The 16,478-nt window shown below is 39.0% G+C and overlaps 1 protein-coding gene across 1 annotated transcript in view; it reads left to right on the forward strand.

Moving 5' to 3' along the window:
* LIN28B (lin-28 homolog B) overlaps window positions 1-16,478 on the forward strand; it is a 126,554-nt gene that overhangs the window by 56,882 nt on the left and 53,194 nt on the right. The window lies entirely within an intron of this gene.

Here is a 16,478-nt window from a genome sequence, read left to right on the forward strand (position 1 = left end):
CATGTTATTATTTTTACATTAAGTAAAGCCAAAGATAAGTTTGAATTTTTCTATTACCTGTACAGCTGTATTGAGTACAGCTAATTTTTCTGAGCTCTAAAAGAAAAGTAGACACACTTCCTGTTGTTCATTTTCTATACTACCTGTCCCATCAACCATCATTGCAACAAAGGGTGAATAGTGCATGTTCTCAAAGCCAGATCAGCTCCATGAGGATGGCTGAAACTGCCTTGGAGGAAAGAATCAAATATAACTCCTCAGAAAATATGCTAAAAAGGAAAGCAGTTTCTCTATATCAATTGTTCTTTTAGTTTCATGATCTATATTCTCATTTGTTGACGTCTAAATCACTTTCCTGCTGCCTTTCAAATTCATTCATCAGCTCAGCAGCCAAGACTCTAGTCTGAAAATAATTCCGCAGGTTCACTTCAAAGTTCTTATACTCATTTATTCTGTTTAATTCATATTCATATTCATTTCTTCTTATTCATCTCTCTGTCTCTTCATCTGCCTTCTCCCATTTTCCAATTACATGAACAATATAAAATGTCAGATTGTCAGTCACTTGAATATTGTCTAAAATCTGTTGGTAGCATCCAATATAAGTTCCATGCACATGCCATTCTTAGTGAATACTTTATAGTAGTAAGAATAGGCCAGGCAGACAGATCGCTTGAACCCAGGAGTTTGAGACCAGCCTGGGCAACATGATGAAACCCCATCTCTACAAAAAAATTTACAGAAATTAGCAGGACATGGTGCTGTGTACCTGTAGTCCCAGCTACTCATGAGGCTGTGGTGGGTGGATCACTTGAGCCTGGGAGGTGGAGGTTGCAGTGAGCTGAGACTGTGCTGTTACACTCCAGCCTGGGCAACAGAGCCAGACCCTGACTAAAACAAAACAAAACAAAAAACAAAAAAAACAAAAAAAACTTAGAATGATAACAGTTTCAATGTCAACTTACTACTTTCTCATTTTTAAATTTAAGCAAAGCAACGTATCTCTCACCCATAAAGTATCTGTATCAAAGATATTTTTTCTAATATTTTTAAACAAATTTTTGAAACATAGGAGGTTGAAAGAATTTTAACAAGGAGCACAATACTATCTAGATTGTGTAATTATCATTTTTGTATACTTTATATAACTCCGCATCTATTATCCGTCTATGGGTCCATCTGTTTATCTTTTTGCTATATTTGAAAAGAAGCTGCAGACATCAATATAATCTCTAAATTTTCCAGCATGCATGTCATTAACTAGAGTTCACTATCTTTTTTGAGGTAAAATTGATACACATTCAATAACTGTGACACATGTCTACCCTTTTGTAACTCAAACCCATCTCAAGACATGGAACATTATCTCATTCCAGAAAGATCCTTCACGTCCCTCTTTAGTCAGTTCACATATCCACCCACAGGCAACAATTATTTTCATTTTTTTCCTACTATAAGTTAATTTTGTCTGTTCTAGAACTTCAAATAAATGGAATTACAGTGTACCCATTTTTTTGTAAAGCTGTTTTTACTTCCTATTGTTGGGAGATAACTTTCCCTGCATCTCTCAGATTGCTGCATCTCTTGTGAGTGAGGCCGACTCTCCTTTGTTCCAGACTATCTTTTCCCAAATGTTTATAATATGCTAACAGCCTTGGAACACAGAGATTGTGTTTCCTTCCAAAATAAAGGGCCAGTATGCTTACTGCCTATTATAAAAAATTCAGGTTCCCTAACTAACATCAGTGTTCCTCCTTCTTTGCATTTTTTTTTTTTTTGAGATGGAGTCTTGCTCTGTCACCCAGGCTGGAGTGCAGTGCCATGATCTCGGCTCACTGCAAGCTCCGCCTCCCGGGTTCATGCCATTCTCCTGCCTCAGCCTCCCGAGTAGCTGGGACTACAGGCGCCCACACCACGCCTGGCTGATTTTTTGTATTTTTAGTAGAGACAGGGTTTCACCATGTTAGCCAGGATGGTCTCGATCTCCTGACCTCGTGATCTGCCCGCCTCAGCCTCCCAAAGTGCTGGGATTACAAGCATGAGCCACCGCGCCCAGCTACTTTTTTTTTTTTTTTTTTTTTTTTAAGATAGAGTCTCACTCTATTGCCCAAGCTGTAGTGCAGGGGCATGATCATGGCTCACTGCAGCTTCTGTCTCCCTAGGCTCTGGTGATCCTCACACTTCAGCCTCTAGAGTAGCTGGGACTACAGACACATGTCACAATGCCCGGGTAATTTTTGTATTTTTTTGTAGAGATGGGATTTCACCATGTTGCCAGGTTGGTGTTGAATTCCTGGGCCCAAGCGATCTGCCTACCTCAGCTTCCCAAAGTGCTAGGAGTATAGGCGTGAGCCACTGTGCCTGCCCGGCAGTGTTCCTCTTGTTAATGCAACTCTCTGTCTCATCTGACCTTTACATCACCCCGTGGGAATTGAAGCAACTGCTCTTGTTAAAAATAAACTGTCCTTTGGGAGGCCGAGGCAGGCAGATCACCTTAGGTCAGGAGTTCAAAACCAGCCTTGCCAACATGGAGAAACCCTATCTCTGCTAAAAATACAAAAATTAGCTGGGCCCAGTGGCACGCACCTGTAATCCCAGCTGGAAGCTGAGGCAGGAGAATCGCTTGAACCTGGGAGGTGGAGGTTGCAGTTAGCTGAGATTGTGCCATTGCACTCCAGTCTGGGTGAAAGAGCAAGACTCCATCTCTCCAAAAAAAAAAAATAATAATAATTAATAAATAAATAAACTGTCGGCCAGGTGTGGTGGCTCATGCCTGTAATCCTAGCACTTTAGGAAGCCGAGGCAGGTGGATTATGAGGTCAGGAGAGACCAGCCTGGCCAACATGGTGAAACCCCATCTGTACTAAAAATACAAAAATTAGCTGGGTGTGGTGGCAGGTGCCTGTATTCCCAGCTACTCGGGAGGCTAAGGCAGGAGAATTGCTTGAGCCCAGGAGGCAGAGATTGCAGTGAGCCGAGATTGTGCCATTGCACTTTAGCCTGGGTGACAGAGCAAGACTCCGTCTCAAACAAAAAATAAAATAAACTGACCTTGGGATGGGTGCGGTGGCTCACACCTGTAATCCTAGCACTTTGGGAGGCCGAGGCGTGTGGATCACCTGAGGTCAGGAGTTCGAGACCAGCCTGACCAACATGGTGAAACCCTGTCTCTACTAAAAAATACAAAAATTAGCTGGGCATGGTGCCAGGTGCCTGTAATCCCAGCTACTCAGGAGGCTGAGGGAGGAGAATCGCTTGAACCCGGGAGGTGGAGGTTGCAGTGAGCCGAGATCACACCATTGCACTCCAGCTTGGGCGACAGAGCAAGACTCCATCTCCAAAAAAAAAAAGCCTATCCTTTGTTTCTGACCTTGTAGTATCTCATGCATTCTACCACCTTCTGTGAAATTTTGGCAGGCTAAATTTATTTGCTAGCCTGTACTTGAGGTAAAACCAAACACCCTTCACAGTTTTTGACCACTATTAAGATGTATATCCCAGTGATTCATTCCTTTTTATTGCTCAGTAATATTGTACATAGCAAAATTTGTTTATTCTATCATTGAAGGATATCTACACTGTTTTCAGTTTTGGGCTATTATGGATAAACCCCTAATATACATTTGCACACAAGTCTTTGTGTGAACACGTGTTTTAATTTGTCTTGCATAAAAGCCTAAGTGTGGAAACTGGGGTCATAGGGTAGGTATATGTTTAATTCTATAGGAGATTGCAGAACTTTTTCCAAAGTAGATCTACCATTTTATATTCCTACCAGCAATATATAGAATTTTAGTTGTTCCACATCCTCACCAACTTTTAAGCCATTTTAGTGGCTGTGTATTGCATGGTAGTTTGTTGTTGTTGTTGTTTGTTTGTTTTGAGACGGAGTTTTGCTCTTATTGCCTAGGCTGGGGTGCAGTGGCGTGATCTCAGCTCACTGCAACCTCTGCTTCCCAGGTTCGATTATCCTGTCTCCTACCTCAGCCTCCCAAGTAGCTGGGATTACAGGCGTACACCACCATCCCCGGCCAATTTTGTATTTTTAGTAGAGACGGGGTTTCTCCATGTTGGTCAGGCTGATCGTGAATTCCTGACCTCAGGTGATCTGCCCGCCTCCGCCTCCCAAAATACTGGGATTACAGGCATGAGCCACTGCACCCGGCTGCGTTGTGGTTTTAATTCCCTTTTTTTTTTTTTTTTTTTTTGAAGCCTAACGATGTTGATTACCCATGTGCTTATTTTTTATTTATGTATCTTTTTTTAGTAGGCATATCAATTCAAGTCTTTTGCTTACTTTTAAAAATCAAGTTACATTCTGGCCAAGTGCAGTGGCTCTATATACCTATAATCCCAGCACCTTGGGAGGTTGAGGTGGGAGGATTGCTTGAGCCTAGGATTTCGAGACCAACCTGGACAACATGGTGAAACCCTGTGTCTACAAAAAATAAGCCCAGTGTGGTGGTGTGTGCCTATCGTCCCAGCTACTTGAGAGACTGAGGTGGGAGGATTACCAGGAAGTTGAGGCTGCAGTGAGTGGGGTCACACCACTGCATTTCAGCCTAGGCCATGGCAGTGAGACCCTGTCTCAAAAAAAAAAAAAAAAATTTACATTTTGTTAGCTTTAATAAAAAAGAATTTAAGTGACGTTTTGTTCCTAGAGATGATCTAAGTTATCAATTTTATTGCAATCATTTATTTGTAATATTTCTTTGCTCTTTTTTTAATGTCTGTGGGATTGGTGGTGAAAGACCCTCTTTGATTCCTGATTTTGATAATTTGTGTTCTTTATTTTTTTCTCGTCTTTATACCTAAGGGTTTATCAGTTTTGTTGAAAACACTGACTTTTAGCTGTCTTTACTTTTCTCTATTGTTTTTTACCCTATTTTATTAATTTATGTTCCTATTATTTTCTTCTACAAACTTTGAGTTTCCTTTGCACTTTCTGTAGCTTCTTTATGTGAAACCCTATGATGTTCTTTGGAACCTCTCTATTTTTATTTTATTTTTTAAGACAGGATCTCACTCTGTTACCCAGGCTGGAATACAATGGCACAGTCACGTCTCACTATAGCCTTAACCTCTTAGGCTCAAGTGATCCTCCCACTTCAGCCTCCCAGCTTATCTGGGAATACAGGCATGTGCCACTATGTCTAGCCAATTTAAAATATATATATATTTTTTGAGACAGAGTTTCACTCTTGTTGCCCAGACTGGAGTGCATTGGCGCGATCTCGGCTCACTGTAACCTCCGTTTCCCGGGTGCAAGCAATTCTCCTGCCTCAGCCTCCTGCATAGCTGGGATTACAGGCATGCACCACCATGCCTGGCTAATTTTTGTTGTATTTTTAGTGGAGATTGGGGTTTCACCATGTTGTCCAGGCTTGTCTTGAACTCCTGACCTCAGGTGATCTGCCTACCTCAGCTTCCCAAACGCCGGAATTACAGGTGTGCGCCCCTGTGCCCGGCCTTAAAATTTTTTTTATAGAAATAGGGTTTTACTAAGTTTCCCAGGCGGTCATAAACACCTGGCCTCAAGCAGTCCTCCTGCCTGGGCTTCCCAGAGTGTTGGATTATAGATGTGAGCCACTGTACCTGGCCTTTTTATAAATAAATAAATAAATCTAAATTTTCCTTCATGAATGGTTTTAGCTGCATCCCACAAATTTTGATATGTTGTATTTTTTATTATCAGTTTAAAAATTTTTAAATTTCCTGTGATTTTTTTTTTGCATTATCAGATCAATTAAAAGTATACTGTGTAATTACAAATATTTATAATTATCTTTTTATTTATCATGATGGTTTCTGTTTTACTTCTCTTTTGATCAGAGAACAAATGAATCTCAAATAGGTTAAATTGCTTGTTGATATTTTTTAATAGCTAATGTGTCTTTAAATGAATTTTTCCCCCAGTTGTTCTGTTAACTGTAGAGGGTGGCTGATAAAAAAATCTCCAGCTATGCTTGGAATTTGTCTCATTCTCTTTATAATTCTGTCAATTCTTGGTTTGTGCATCTCAAAGCTCTGTTACTGGGCACATACACATTAATAATTGTTATGCCTTCTTAATGAGTTTTTAAAACTTCCATTATGAAATGTCCTTCTTTATTTTTGATAATACTCTTTATCTTAAAGTCTGCTTTTAGTAATATAACACAGCTGTAGCCTTATTATTTATTGTTTACATGGTTGTCTTTTTCTGTGCTCTGATTTTTAATGTTTTTATATCTTTATAGTTAAAGTGGCTCTTTTATAGATGTAGACAGCAAATAGTCGGGTCTTGCTTTTTATCAATTTGATAAATCTCTGCATTTAATTTAACACCTAATGTAACTGTTCATATGGTTGGATTTAGATCTACCACTTTGATATTCTTCTGTTTATCTCATTTCTTTGGTAACTTTTTTATGTCTTTCTGCTGCTGTCTGTGTTAATATGATATTTTTAAAATTCCATTTTAATTTATCCACTGGCTTTTCAGTTACACATTTTTGCATTTTTAAGTGGTTGAGGACATGCATTCTCAGAGCATGATATCACAACAAAGAAATGAAAATTGGTTCTCGTAGAGGCAGTACCATCCCAGATACTGTAGTGGTTTGTAGTCTTCCAAAGAGCTACAGTACGTAAGTAAATATTCAGTATATCTGTGGTATTATAATTTCACATGAAGAGGAAAATAGGAAACAAAGCTCACTATGGGGAGTATAATGAAAAACAGTGTTCTAGGCTTATAGTATACATCCTTAAATTAGATAGTGTACGTAGATGTACTGTTCTGCCACTCCATGTAAAATCAGAGATATTTTTGTAAGTAAGATCTTACTTGAAATATAGTATTATTTCAACAGTGCAACATTAATACCATAAAAGTATAGATTTGATAGGGATTTAAAAAGTTTCTTTAGCCATCATCTATTTAATACCTCTTATTTTCAAAAAGGAGCAATAAAACAAAATACTCTATCATAAAAGCACCCATTTCTTATGATTCGTTGTGTCAGCTAAGAAGTTTTATAGTAAATTTTTAAAAGTTCAGAAAATTAAAGGATAAAAGGTGAGCATGGGTTGAGTAGGGTGGCCTACCTGTGGCATGTAGTTTCAAGATTCTAAACTTTAATATTGTGATTATGTTGTTGAGGGACATTTGAAATATTCCAGAGAATGTTATATTAAGCATCATGATAGACAAGGGCTTTTTATGTGAAATGATCTGGCTTTGAGTCCTGGTTCTGCCTCTCATAAGATAGGACCTTGGGACTCTTGATTTCCTCATCTAAGTGAGAAAAAGTCACAGCTACTTCTTCTGCCTCCTTCCTTCTTTCCCTTGTTCCCCACCATCCTGATTCTTCCTCTCTGCTTCAAATATATACTGAACACTTGCTATGTTTCAGGGATGGTTTTAGACATGTAAGTGAAAAATTATGATATTTCCTTTCAAGAAGTTAGTAGCGGGCCGGGCGCGGTGGCTCAAGCCTGTAATCCCAGCACTTTGGGAGGCCCAGACGGGCGGATCACGAGGTCAGGAGATCGAGACCATCCTGGCGAACACGGTGAAACCCCGTCTCTACTAAAAAAAAAATACAAAAAACTAGCCGGGCGAGGCGGCGGGTGCCTGTAGTCCCAGCTACTCGGGAGGCTGAGGCAGGAGAATGGCGTAAACCCGGGGGGCGGAGCTTGCAGTGAGCTGAGATCCGGCCACTGCACTCCAGCCCGGGCGACAGAGCCAGACTCCGTCTCAAAAAAAAAAAAAAAAAAAAAAAAAAAAAAAGTTAGTAGCTTTATAAGAAAACAGACACATTGGCCGAGCGCGGTGGCTCATGCCTATAATCCCAGCCCTTTGTGAGTCCAAGTTGGGTGGATCGCCTGAGCTCAGTAGTTCAAGACCAGCCTGAGCAACTTGGCGAGACCCCATCTGTAATGAAAATAAAAAAACAAAAAAACAAAAAAACCCAGCTGGGTGTGGTGGTACACACCTGCGGTCCCAGCAACTCAGGAGCCTGAAGTGGGAGGAGCCCTTGCGCTGAGTGATAGAGGTTGGAGTGAGCCAAGATTGCACTGTTATACTCCAGTCTGAGTGACAGAGCAAGACCCTGTCTCAAAAAAAAAAAAGGAAAAGAAAACAGACACATTATAATGTAGTATGATGTGTTATAATGGTGATATATACCACATATAATTGGAGCACTGGAAAAGGAGTACCCATATTTGCTTAAGAATATCATAAAGGCTTTCAAGATGAGGTAGTTTTTAAACTGAAACTCAGTAACATACAGATATTTGCCAAGTGTGGGTGAGCGATAAGGTGGGTTGAGCATATGAGAGAGCAGGTGAAAGCATTCAGCACAGTACCTGTTACTGAATAGATTCTCCATACATGTTTGTCTTCTCCCACCTCTTCCATCCCTGTGTCAGCAGATAGGGAAGCAGACTGGATACTTATAAAAATAGTTTAAAGTGTTTATTGAACTACTAGTCAATGTACTGAGCATTGTTCTAGGCATTGTACAATTATTTGGGATCCAGTAATAACCTTATGAGATATTTTGCATATTATCCCTAGTTTACAGACAAGGAAACTGGGGCTCTGGGTATTTTTTCAGTTTTTGCAGCTGGAGGCCATTATTCTAAGCAAATTAATGAGGGAGCAGAAAACCAAATATTGCATGTTCTCACTTATAAGTGGGAGCTAAACATGGGTTCTCATGGACATAAATATGGCAACAATAGACACTGGGGACTACTAGAGAAGGAGGGGAGGAAGGGGGGCCAGGGCTGAAAAACGGTTGGGTACTATGCTCATTACCTGGGTGATGGGATCAATCATACCCCAAACCTCAGCATCGTGCAGAATACCCATGTGACAGACCTGCACATGTACCCTGTAAATCTCAAATAAGTTGAAATTTGAAAATAGAGAAATAATTTTAGAAAGAAATATTTGTGTTAGACATAATAAAGTGCTTAATGTAAATCAGAAATTTCCATGGCTGAGTATGCTAGCTCATGCCTGTAATCCCAACACTTTTGGGTGGCTGAGGCAGGAGGATTGCTTGAGGCCAGAGTTCAAGACTAGCCTAGTGAAACTGGTCTTGGCAACATAGTGAGACTCCATCTCTACAGAAAAATTTTCAAAGTAGCCAAGCATGGTAGGGTGCACTTGTGGTCCTAGCTACTTGGGAGGCGGAGGCAGGATGATTGCTTGATTGAGTCCAGGAGGTCAAGACTACAGTGAACTGTGATTACACTACTGCACTACAGCCTGGGCAAAGAGTGAGACCCTGCCTCTTAAAAAAAATAAAATTGCATGATATGACTCTAGCTTGCATTTTTCAGCCTCATTTTTGGTCTCTACCTTCACAGTGATACACTTAAACTACTCTCCTTGCCATCCTCAAACATTATATTAACTATTCCTGCTGCACAAGTTTATGGTACCATTAGCTCAATTTGGACTACTGTCTTCAGTCTCCATTAGAATGTTACTCTCTCTCCATGCACTCAAAAATACACCTCATGTGTAAAGCTTCTATAATGCTTCTACATGGTATACACCCCTCCTTTGTATTATTCACTTCATAATTTTTGTTTCTCTTTTTTATGTATTCTCTTTCCCTGGAAATCAAGTTAAAGTTAAATATTTGTCTTTTTGGATTCATCCTCTGTATTTCTCATTTCTCTTGTTGCTCAGGCTGGAGTGCAGTGGTGTGATCTCGGCTCACTGCAACCTCTGCCTCACGTGTTCAAGTGATTCTCCTGCCTCACCTTCCCTAGTAGCTGGGATTACAAGCACCCACCACAACACCCGGCTAATTTTTTTGTATTTTTAGTAGAGATGAGGTTTCACTATGTTGGCCAGGCTGGTCTCAAACTCCTGACCTTAGGCAGTCCACCCACCTCAGCCTCCCAAAATGCTGGGATTACAGGCGTGAGCCACCACTCCCATCTGGTCTTTCTTAATTATGCTGTATGTTTTGTGATTCTTGGTTGACCCTTCAGATACATGAAAGAGGGATAGGAATGATTTAAGGTCCAGTGAATAGAGAGCCAGTTTTTACACCAGTGGTCTTCTTATTGTCAGAATGAATAGGGGTGTATACACAGGATCCAATATTTTACTACTTGCCTGGATATTTCCTTCAGTCTCTTTAGAGAAGGGCCTCATATTATTTGCTTTAAGGCCATGTTTGCCTGTTTTCACATGTGTAGGTAGGAATGGTATGTGAGGATGAAATGGGAATCTGGTCCTTACAGAACTGCTCATTAACCTCCCTGTTTTCAAGCCCATTGCTCGTTCTTGCCCTTCATCATATATGTGTGTAAGCAGAGTTTCTCAGTGTTCTGTTAGGAATCTTGGTTTCTACTTCTGCTGCAGCTCCTTTTGTTAATTTTCTTGGGTGTGGCTCCTTCAACTCAGTTATCAGTCAGCACTCAAACTTCTAGAAATTTATCGAATTTGGTTTTCTGCTGATGCATCTCTCTCATTCCCTTCTTTATTGTGAATATTTCTTTCTACTAGTTTGTCATTTTAATGGCTTTTAAACAGTAACATGAGGCACCTCAGTTGTCCAGCATGCCGTCTTGAACTGGAAGTCAGTTTATGCCTCCTAGAGAAAAAAAATTACTCTTATTTCTAAGGAGAATCAGTTATTAAACTGTAGCCACATCCCAATCTAGTTGGAGAGAAAAAGCCTGTGTCAAGAGAGATAAGTAACCCATTACTATCTGGAGCCCTGGGTAAAAATACTTGGCAAATAAATGATAGCATTTGGACTATTTTCAGTTGACTCCTTATTCATGTTATTCTTTTTTTTTTTCCTTTTAAGTTTTTTTGAGAATGGGTCTTGTTCTGTTGCCCAAGCTGGAGTGCAGTGTTGTAATCATGGGTAGCTGCAACCTCAACCATGGTTCAAGCAATTCTCCCACCTTAGCCTTCCAAAGTGTTGAGATTATAGGCATTAGCCACTGCACCTGTCCCCTGTTAATATTCTTTAAAAGTAATTTTGAAATGGTTGGTTGGGAGGCGGAAAGCAAATATAGCAAGGATTTTTTCCCCCCGCCGAGTTAGGTCTCTGTCACCCAGGCTGGAGTGCAGTATTGCGACCTCAGCTCACTGCAGCCTCCCTAGTAGCTGGGACCTCAAATGTGTGCCACCATGCCCAGCTAATTTTTTGTGTTTTTTGTAGAGACGGGGTTTTGCCATGTTGCACAGGCTGGCCTGGAACTCCTGAGCTCAAGCAGTCCACCTGCCTTGGCCTCCCGAAGTGTTGGGATTACAGGCATGAGCCACTGCACCCAGGCTGAAAGCCAATATTTATATAATTCTTAAATAAATATGTGCCAGAATGAATTTTAAAAATTGGATTCTCATCATCTACCTCCCTCCCAACCCCTTACCCCTCTGAGTCTCTATTGTCTATCATTCCACTCTTTTTTTTTTTTTTTGAGACGAAGTCTTGCTCTGTCGCCCAGGCTGGTGTGCAGTGGCGCGATCTCGGCTCACTGCAAGCTCCGCCTGCTGGGTTCACACTGTTCTCTTGCCTCAGCCTCCCAAGTAGCTGGGACTGCAGATGCCTGCCACCCTGTCTGGCTAATTTTTTTTTTTTTGTATTTTTAGTAGAAACGGAGTTTCACTGTGTTAGCGAGGATGGTCTTGATTTCCTGACCTCGTGATCCACCCACCTCAGCCTCCCAAAGTGCTGGGATTACAGGCGTGAGCCACCGCGCCTGGCCTATCATTGCACTCTGTACATCCATGTGTACAAATTTTTTAGCATTCACTTATGAGTGAGAGCATATGATATTTGACTTTCTGTGCCTGGCTTTTTTCACTTAAGATAATGACCTCCAGTCCATTAACGTTGCTGCAGAAGACATGATTTTGTTCTTTTTCACGGTGGAATAATATACATTGTGTATATATATACCACATTCTCTTTATCCACTTATCCATTGATAGATAGTTAGGTTGATTCCATGTCTGCTATTGTGAATAGTGCTGCACAAAACATACAAGTGTGGTTATCTTTGATATATTGATTTCTTTCCCTTTGGGTCGATACCCGGTAGTGGGATTGCTAAATCAAATAGTAATTCCATTTTTAGTTCTTTGGTAAATCTTCATGCTGTTTTCTATAAAGGTTGTACTAATTTGCATTCCTACTAACAGTGTATAAGAGTTCTCTTTTTCCCACATCCTTGCTAACATCTTTTTAATAATAGCCATTCTGACTGCAGTAAGATGATATTTCATTGTGGTTTTCTGATGATTAGTGATGTGATGTTGAGTATTTTTCCTACACCTGTTGGCCTTTTGTATGTCTTATTTGAAAAATGTCTATTCATGTTCTTTGCTCACTATATTTTGTTAAGTTGTTTGAGTTCCTTGTATGTTTTGGATAGTAATCACCTGTCAGACAACTAATTTGCAAATATTTTCTCCCATTCCACAGGGTGTCTCTTCACTCTGTTCATTATTTCTTTCGCTGTGAAGAAGGAGACTTTTTAGTTTAAGTCTTTTTTGTCTATTTTTGCCTTGCTGTTGAGGTCTTACCAAGTAAGATTTTAAATAGACAGCCATAACTAGGAGAGTACATCCCCTACCAGAATAAGATAGAATACTGAAATGAGAAAATATTCAGAGAAATATGTTATCCAGTTTTACTAATGGAGGGACTGTGTTTTAGAGTAATGGGAAAGGAAGTGGAAAATGTAAGTAAGGTAAGATTATGACGGATCTCACCTACAACCTAAGCAGAATTGTAGATTTTTGAGACAAGGGACTAACAGGCTAAGATTTATTGAGAGAGAATGTGCAGGTATGGAAGATGATGTAGAGTAACAAGCAGTTTTGATGCTGAGATGCCACTGAAGAAACTATTACACTTACCTTAGTAGAAGATAATGTAAACTTTGCCTTTGCCTTTTGAAGATTCACTAAAAATTACTGACAAGAGGCAGATTAATCGGAGAAAAGACTTACAAGTTTATTTCATCATAGTTTTACTGTGACACAGGAGCCTTCAGAATGAGGATCCAAAAATACAGGGGAAATTGTACATTTTTAGGCATATGTCTAACAAAGTATGGACAGCTGTAAAGAAATATAATTGGACAAAAAGATTATGTATGATCTAATGCTAATAGACTGAGTAGGGAAGCCCAGCAAGGTCTGCCTGTCTAGATTTTTCTTGGCCTCTCTGAGCATGCATTCCTGCCTTCTGGGTATGAGCAGGACCTTCTCTGATTGGAGGTCTTATTGACCTAGAGTCAAACAAGGTAGTCAGTTTTTGCACAGAAAGGTCAGGGTGGGGATGGAATTAGAGTAATATTTTTAGGTTTTATGGCGGCTTTGGGGAAAAGGGGTTCTGGTTTCTAACCTACCTTGGGGAAGAGGGATTCCAGTTTCTATGACTAGCCTTGCGGGGAGATAAGACTGACAAACAGGAAGACTGGAGAAGGTCAGAGAAAAACTTCAGCTTCTAAAGTTTTCTTTTTTGTTGTATTGTTTTCTGAATCCCAGCAATAGTTAAGACCTGAAGTAGGGTCATAGCAATCCAATGAATTAGATGGGGCAGATGAAAGAGGAGAGATAGGAAGCAAAAATAAACAAGATTCCATAAATGGTTTGGGTAAAAGTAAGCATTGGAACCAGTGTAATTGGAAAAATGAAGAAACCTTTAATAAAAATTGGCAAGTTAAGGGGATAAGTTGATTTTGGGGGGAACAAATATAGTGAGCTAATTCGTTACCTTTCAACAATCTTTCCCATCTATGTAGCAGCTATTTTGGTATAATAGCAAAGACAGAATATTCTCTGTGAATCCTTGTCTTTTTCTTGCAAAGCCATTATAGTTTCTTATGAATATGTGTGTATGTGTATATATATATATTTGTGTGTGTGTGTGTGTGTGTGAAGTATTATGAAACTAAATTGCCTTATGTACTAATTTGGGGAGGGGGACATATATGACAGAACTTTTTAAAGTATTCTTTCAGAATATCATGAAGAACAGCTAGAATTTATTGGTTTGTAAGAGCTGGAATTTTACTTTAGATTTGGAAAAGCAGTTCACTTATGCCTATCAAAAATCTTAATAATGGAAAATTAAATTAAGTGAAAGTATACCAGCTTAATTGGGTTTACTAGGAACTATGCACCAACTCCTAGGAAAGTGCACTAAGAGCTTTGAGGAGATAAGTGATAGAGTTTTGTTTGTTTGGTTGATTTTTTTTGAGACGGGGTCTTGCTCGTTGCCCAGGCTGGAGTGCAGTGACACGATATTGATCTTCGTTCGCTGCAACCTCCATCTCCCGGGTTCAACTGATTCTTCTGCCTCAGCATCCCAAGTAGCTGGGATTAAGGCAGGTGCCACCACAACCAGTTAATTTTTTGTATTTTTTAGTAGAGACAGGGTTTCGCCACGTTGGCCAGGCTTGTCTCAAACTCCTGACCTCAGGCAATCTGCCTGCCTCGGCCTCCCAACATGCTGGAATTACAGGTGTGAGCTACCGTGCTTAGCCCAGTGATAGTTTTTGTTACCGAAACAAAACATATGAACATATGATAGCTCTAATAAAAAATGCTGTTTCTTTGTTCTTGTAATTTCAGTAGTTGAACGATGCTCCATTTCATCCATAAAAGAGAAATAATCTGTACTTTCTTGAGTGAAGAGGGAGAAAGGAAATGAAAGCAAAATAGCTATTTATAATTAGTGAAGAGAAAGCTTAGGAAAAAAATGAGAAGATGCTTTAGAAATGTTAAAATAGCTTTAATAATAATACTTCGTCATTTTAAAGAATGTAGGCAGTTGTGATTTTTTTTTCCCCCCAACATTTCATCAGAGAGCAGAAAAGGTGCTGCCAAATTGCAGACTTCCACATGAAGGATTTCACTCTGTCAGGTGACCTGCACTAGAAGCAGGTTAATAACCCTGTTTTCATGGGCTGTCTTGCTTTCACAATGAATGGTCTCGTTTTGCAATGAATTTTTTAAGTTTTGTTTTTATTTGTTCTATGTAATAATTTGGTTACATGTAATTATTTAGTTGCCTTTAGAGTCATGAACTTGGAGAAGTGAAGATTTTCTGGTTCAGTATTTTTCTAAGTATGTTCATCATCTGTACTTAAAGAAGGGGCTCTGGGATCAATTAGGTCAAGAAACTGCTGAGTTAAACAAGATTCTTAGTTTCGTGGGAGTTGGGGAGGTGAGAACATTTCTGAGACTTTAATATGCTAACATGAGTCTCTCACAGAGAAACAACATACAGTGTTTTACAAACTTACTTGACCACGAAACCTTTTTCTCATGGTCTTGTTGTTACTCAGAACTCAAATCTTTTGAACTTACAAATAAACAAAAAAGGTAGCAAATGGCTTATTCAAAGCAATATAGCAGTTTATTTAAAGAACTGGACTTGAACTAAGGACTTCTACCATCATATGTTTTATTTCTGTTGCCCCAGCAATTCAGAAGAGTCTTTAAAAACTACATGATATTCTCAATTATTCCTGTAAAATGTACACAGAGGGATTTGAAAAAATAAAACTACTAATTGAATTATTTTTAGTGTATTTTGAATTGGCACATTGACTTTGATGAAAAGAGGATTGAAAGAGCCAAATAATATTTGAAACCAAAGTTAACAATTTTGTAATTGGTGAACATTGTTATTTTTACAAAAAATCAACTATTTTTCAAATATGAAATCTGGTTTCTGTTCAAATTATAAAAAGCTCAAACAATGCAGTAATGTATATACCAGAAAACTTTTCTACCGTTCTAGAACAGGATTGAAGAAAACGACTCTTTAGGGTCTGTTGTTTCAGACCACATCTGTATATAATAAACATATATCTTTTAAAAACTTTAGCTGGACTCTGCATGTGCCTGTTATCTCAGTTACTTAGAAGGCTGAGGCTAGAAAATCTCAGAAGTTCAAGACCAGCTTGGGCAACATAGTGAATCCCATATCAAAAATAAATAAACAAAATTAAAATTTTACATAGATAGCATTGTGGTGGACACAGTTCTTTAACTCTTTTTTTTTTTTTTTACTCAACAGTATTACATGCTTATCTTTCTACATTAGAACATGTAGAACTAATAAAACGTCTCTTAATGGCTTAATAATGTTATATGGTGCTATTATATTAATAATTTATTTAATCAGTTTCCCATTGATAGACATTCAGATAGATGTAATTTTTTACCAGTCAGTGCTGTGGTGTCTTTTTGAGCCTTTGTGTATGTCTGTAGTAGAATTGTTAATTGTGGAATTGCTGGGACAAAGAATATGCACATTTAAATTTTTCTAAGTATTGCCAAATTGCCTTAAAAATTTTTTTCTCCCACTGCCAGCATTGCAAAAAGAAACTTTAAAATGGTATGTGTTTCACTGAACTTAAGACTGTATACTTCTGTAATGTATAACAGAGTATCTTTCTTTGTTAAAATTATAGAGATAATTTATAAA

This window comes from Macaca thibetana, chromosome 4, assembly GCF_024542745.1.
Source record: "Macaca thibetana thibetana isolate TM-01 chromosome 4, ASM2454274v1, whole genome shotgun sequence".
Classification (NCBI taxonomy): Eukaryota; Metazoa; Chordata; class Mammalia; order Primates; family Cercopithecidae; genus Macaca; species Macaca thibetana.